Here is a 6,000-nt window from a genome sequence, read left to right as displayed (position 1 = left end):
GATGTTGTGCCCTGAGATTTTGAGTGCGGTGATGCACCTTTTCAGGTGCACGTTGGATTGTGGCATCGATATGAAGTTCAAGTCATCGGTGAAACACCTTTGGACATATTACCAATATGTTGTTTTTTTTTGGAAAACAATGTGTCATTTATGCAAATGAGAGATGTGTACCTTGAATACATTTGGGTGTTTGAAGTTCAAGCAATGGGAGGCAATCATCTCAAGTCCGGTTCCAAAGGTTCAGCTCTTCTTCCCTGCACTTTGGCCCATGTTAAAGGACAAACAGGAGCTTTGAGGCTGGTGGTGGTCTAGCAGAGGAACTGCGAGCTCCTGGATGGAGCGGTGGGCCGACGCTGGGGCTGCGCGGTTGTGTAATGGAAAAGACAGACCGGGCTGGAAATGAAGAAAGCAGAGGGAGGAAAAAACACAGAGCCAGCGAGAATAACAGAGAGAGAGAAAAAAAAAGAGGAACTGTGCCACCAGGACCTAGTGAGGTCAACGTTGAAACGGTGCCGCAGAAGATGAGAATCCCAGAACATGGCACAACTCCGGCAGTGGCTGTCCACCGCCGCCAATGGATGTGGAAGTGCAATAGCAGACCGAGGAGCCATGGGTGTCTGCCTCGACAGCGGGAATGATGACTGCAGCTCCGCGTCCAGGAAAGAAAGGCTATGTCATTAGGATTTGTGATGCAATGTTGTGAGGCGTTTCCATGGACACGGGTCGAGGGACGCAGGGGTAAAAATAGCAAAGTTAGCCAAGCACCGAAAAACACCTAAAGTGCCGGTGACAGCGCCGAGGACCGAAACGGCCCGGGGAATAGCCGGGCCCCCCGGCCGACCCGTTTACGACACCCCGAATCGCAGGAGCTCTTGGCCCTCTTTCCGAGCAGCGGGCTGCCAAAGCGGCCGGGGGGCGAATGCGAGGAGCGAGGGTCCGCGGCAGGAGACAGGCACAGATCGCTCATATCTGTTTTCACCTTGCCTGCCTGCCAGCATGCCGGCGTGTAACCCAAGAGCAGCCAGATCTCGTGTCCCTGAGTCCAGGGGAGGGGTGGCAGGCTGCCACCCTGATTAGGACCCATGTCACCCTCTTTGGAAAAGGTCACAGACGCGCAACGCTGGATATATTATCTCCATGACTGCAGTGGGCCACTTCATTACGCCGGATGCGTTAATGACTGCTGTAACGGGGGACCAGAAGCCATTTCTCAGTGCTGCTCATGTAGGTGAAAGAAAAGCCCAATCCATGCATTAGGGTTAAAGTTACATGTTGCCATTTGTCAAAAATGCAGTCGGTGGCCACTGTGTTGGGTACACTGACTTGGCGTTAGGTAGGTTGCCCATTTTCTTCCCGAACTGGCTGGATTCCTTGAGGCATGAATTCAAGAAGGTGCTGGAAACATTCCTTATGGATTCGCGTCACGCGGTTCCTGAAGATGTTCCGCGCATGCCTTCATGCTGTGAACCTCCCGTTCCACCACATCCTAAATGTGCTCCGCCGGGTTAAGATCTGGGGATGGTGCAGGCCACTGAAGTAAATGGAACCACCTTGAGATAATGCAGGCTTTGTGACAGGACGCATTGTCTTGCTGGAAAAGACTAGGCTGTTGCAACGGAAATCAAAATTTCATTGACCACACAATATCTTGCCATTCTTCACTCATCCAGCTGGTGATCACATGCCCACCGTGCATTCTTCTTCTTGTTCTTTGCGGACAGGAGTTAAACCCAATGTGGGCTTCTGCTGCTGTAGCCCATTCACTCCAAGGTTTCCACATCAATGCCATTCTGCACTCCACTGCTGTACCGAGCTGTTGTTCTCGCACTTGTGACTTTTCCTGTTAGCTCTAACTGGTCGGACCATTCCTGACCTCTCCCATCAAAAGCCGTTTTTGCCCGCAGAAGTGCTGCTAGGTGGATGCTTCTTCTCTGTCGCACCGCTATCTGTAAACTGTATGCACTGTAGGGTACAAAAATGCCACGAGAGCGGCCGTTTCCGAGATGCCAGAATCAACAAGTCTGACACCAATCACAGCACACTCAAAATCACTTAGATTGCTTGTTTTGCACCTTCTTAGTCCAACAGTAACCGAGCCTCTTGATGCTGTCTGCATGCTGAATGTATGCTGAATTGTCACTTGCTATTTGGAGGAGCAGACGTTTTGCATTAATGAGCAGGTGTGGCTAATAAAGTGGCCACTGTATGTATCTATGGCTAATATATGTCTTACTTTATCAAAACAGTATTTTAATGCATAGTTCATATTAGGGCCTGACAGGCGTTATAAACATTACGAATACTCTCAGGTAATGGACCAATGATTCTTAGTAAAAGTAAACAAAAAATCATTTGGACCGGAGGGGCTCTGTGCAAAGGGACTTGACTTTGCTGTTATTTTCAGCAGTTTCACTCAAACTCAATAATATTCGCAGCACCCAAGTAACTGCACATTATTTATTCCTCTTTGTTTATTTATGATGGTAAAGTGGCACAGAGGGTAGCTCTGGTGCCTCACAGCTCCTTGCCTCCTTCACATGTTCGCAACATGTTTCATTGGGTTTCCTCCAGGTGCTCTGGTTTCCTCCCACAGTCCAAAGATGTGTTTCAGGTGAACTCGTGACTAAATAACCCACAGTGTGTGTATGTGTGTGTCTTTGCCCTGCAACGGACTGGCGTCCCACCCCAGGTGTACTCTGCCTCACGCTCTGTCTTTGTCCAGCTTTTTCTGGTCAATTTCAGACTGAAAAAGTAGATAAAGATGAGCTGTATCATGAAGCAGAATACGTTTAAACACAATGCGATGGACAGCCGACGTGTCCGGAACATCGCTCTCCATTCACCCTCTTTTCACCCTGTGTTTTTCGGGGCTTCCTCTGGGTCACACCACCCTGCGACCGGACAGATGTTCGCCCCGGGTTGGTCCGTCTCTGTGAAAAACACCTGAGAATTGATCGTACCAAACAACATCTGTGGCCGAACTGTTCGCTTTAAGGAGTGTCTACAGCTGGACACGTGTCTCAGACCATCCTCTTTGTCTTGTGGTGGGATGTGCTGTAAGTACAGTATTACGTATTTAAGTACAGTATGGGAACGGTATTAAAGTAACACAGATTCCAAAGTCACAGTCCAATACCACCGTTCACATTCAGATTATACGCTCAACCTGTTAATGTTTTATTAATACTTTGATGTGAACTCCAGTAATAAAATAACAATTGCTGGCTCCGTTTGAGGGCTCTAACAATCATTTATTACATATTAACACAGTCAGAAGCAATTAGATACAACCTAAAGTAAGAGGCAGTAAGACACTTGTTATAATGGTTATATAAGTTCTATTTGCATGTTTCCACAAATCAGGGGACAGTGTAGGGGTTGCCGCTGCTGCCTTTAGGCCCAAACGTTTGAATCCCACCTGCAGCTATAGTACCCTTGAGTAAGGTACTTACCTTGAATTGCTCCAGTAAAATTACCCATTTGTGTTAATAGGTAAATAATGGTAGGTATCTTAAAGCTGTAGAAAAAAATCTTCATGGGGTGTAAAGAGGTATGCAAGGCCTCATGTCATTATGAAATCATCCTCATAAACAGCACCTAGTTGAGTGTATCAGGGCATGGACTTGTCGCCCAGAGATTGACATAAAGTCCCACTCTCTAGTACATTTGACCAGGGTACCTACCTTGAAAAGATGCAGTACCCTGCTGTATGGATGGGTCAAAAAACGCAATAATAATGTCTGCTAAGCAGGCATAATCCGTGGATCGCTTATTATTTAGCTTTATCGGAGTTGCTGGAGACTTATTCTCTTTTTAGTCAATATTTGACCTCTGTCCCGCTGAATGTGCAAAAAACACATCAAAGCGGCAGCATTTTAAAAGAAACATCAGAGGGAAAATGCCACCCACAAATCATCCCTCATTCAAAAAAGAAATGGAACGAGAGCAAACTACATGTTTTAGTGTTGTGTCTGTGAGACAAATGAAGTCGTCAATGAGTTCTTTAACAAGAAAATTAATTTTGCATATCAGTTGTTTTATGCAAAAAAAAAAAAAAAAAACAGTATCCGTGTTCTTGTTTATTCATTGTTTCATTGTTTGACACACATCAAGGGACTGGAACTACTACAGCGGTTAAAGAAAGGGTGGAAAACAGAAATGAGAAATGATCCTTCCTCTTAATAGGAAAGATAATTTAGAAGTGGAAATAACAAGCAAAATGTTCACAGATGCAGACAGATTTGAGAAATGAAAACGATAAAAACCATTCTTTGAGAAATGCCAGGTAATGCCAAACTGAAAGATGAAAAAGAAGAGAAAACCCAGAAATAATAAAGGTTGGCTCTAGGTCCTGGGTTCGAAACCCCATCCTGTTACAGGACACTTGATCGAGGTCCCCACACTGAATTGACGCAATAAAAGCTGAAGCCAAGATGGCAGAGCGCACATGAAATTGCCGTTTTATTTTCCAGAATGGGACGGATGCGTTTCGGCATCGCGCCTTCATCAGCGTACGACTGTATCGCGCAAACAATGGCATATATACAATCGTGAGATCATACAACAGGAAATTGCATCATCCTTAATGGACCAACGGCTCCAAATGATCATCACAAACTGGTACGAGTGGCACAGACGGCAGGTGACGCGTCCAAAATATCACGTATTTCCGAAACGCGCCCATCACATGATGAGAAACTATTTCGGTAAGCTCATGTGGGCTCTCCAGTTTTCGCTTCAGTTTCATCTGTTGGACAGCTGCTAGCATTGTGGTTAAACCTGCTACCTTTAGACCCAAAGGTCATGGGTTTGAATCCCATCTCACTGCAGTACCCTTGAGCAAAGTACTTACCCTGAATTGCTCCAGTAAAGTTACCCAGCTATGTAAAGAGGTAACGAAATGTAGGAAGTTTACTGTTGCAAGTTGCTTTGCAGTAAAATGTGAGTTGAGAATATGAAAAGATCCAACGCCAGTGGGTTCTGAGGCCCCAACCCTTTAACTCGATGCTTAAAATAAGGTGAGTGTCTTTTTTTAACACACGCGTTAAAAGCCACCCAGCTGCACGACTGGGTAAATAAGTGTAAAAAACGGCTTACCTGACATTCTAAGCCACCTTGGACAAAGGTGTCGGCTAAATGGGAACAATAAGAAGCGAAAGGTTGACGCTCCTTCTTGCGCTCTCAGCTGCAGTTACACTCCCTTTCTGCTAGGGGGCGGTAGTGGTCCAGCCAATAACTGTGCAGCATGGTATTTCTGGCTGTAGTGGACACAGCAAAAACAGACACACTTTGTGCAGACACATCCTTGCAAATCAGTGTGATCAGCAAATATCACTAAGAGTGCAAACGCGTTTGTCTGCAGGAGGACAACGGGAGAAATTACATTTGCGCATAACTCCATAGTGGAGAATATAATATTTTCGATATTTGTTGCTACCCCCCCACGGTCCCAGACAAGTAGTTACACCGACTGATCTATCACCGTTATTCACATGTGAAAAAGTATTATATGTGATCGTAAACAGACAGCGCCGTTTCCTGGATACGATGCTGAGCGGAGGAGACTCGTAGGTGTCAGTCGAACCCGTGGCCGTAGCGGAACCAGCGCCTGGCTGCGATGCCGCCCGTGGAAACCTGCTGGTGGTTTATATCACACTTCCCTCCCAGATTTTGGTGCAGATATGATAGCGCTGCAGCTATGCGGCATGCGCTGGCGTGCGTGTATTTGCATACTTCTTTTGATAGCAAAATCGAGAGCGTCCGCTGCGTCGAAGGCCAGGAGCGCCGGGACCCCTAGCGGCCTCGCCGGCTCGGGTTCGACTTCGCACCCGCCCGGCCTGGATTTTCCCTTTGGTAGAGCACCCGATGAGGCTCAAAGCATACGCCACCTAGGGGTGCGGCGGCGCGCGTGTGTGTTCTGGCTCGGCTACAGCGCTCCTGCGAGATGTTAACACACTCAACCTTTGGACACCAAGCCCGAAAGCATAAACAACCTCGAAG

Source organism: Scleropages formosus, chromosome 2 (assembly GCF_900964775.1).
Source record: "Scleropages formosus chromosome 2, fSclFor1.1, whole genome shotgun sequence".
Lineage (NCBI taxonomy): Eukaryota > Metazoa > Chordata > Actinopteri > Osteoglossiformes > Osteoglossidae > Scleropages > Scleropages formosus.
Note: the sequence above shows the minus strand (reverse complement) of the source record.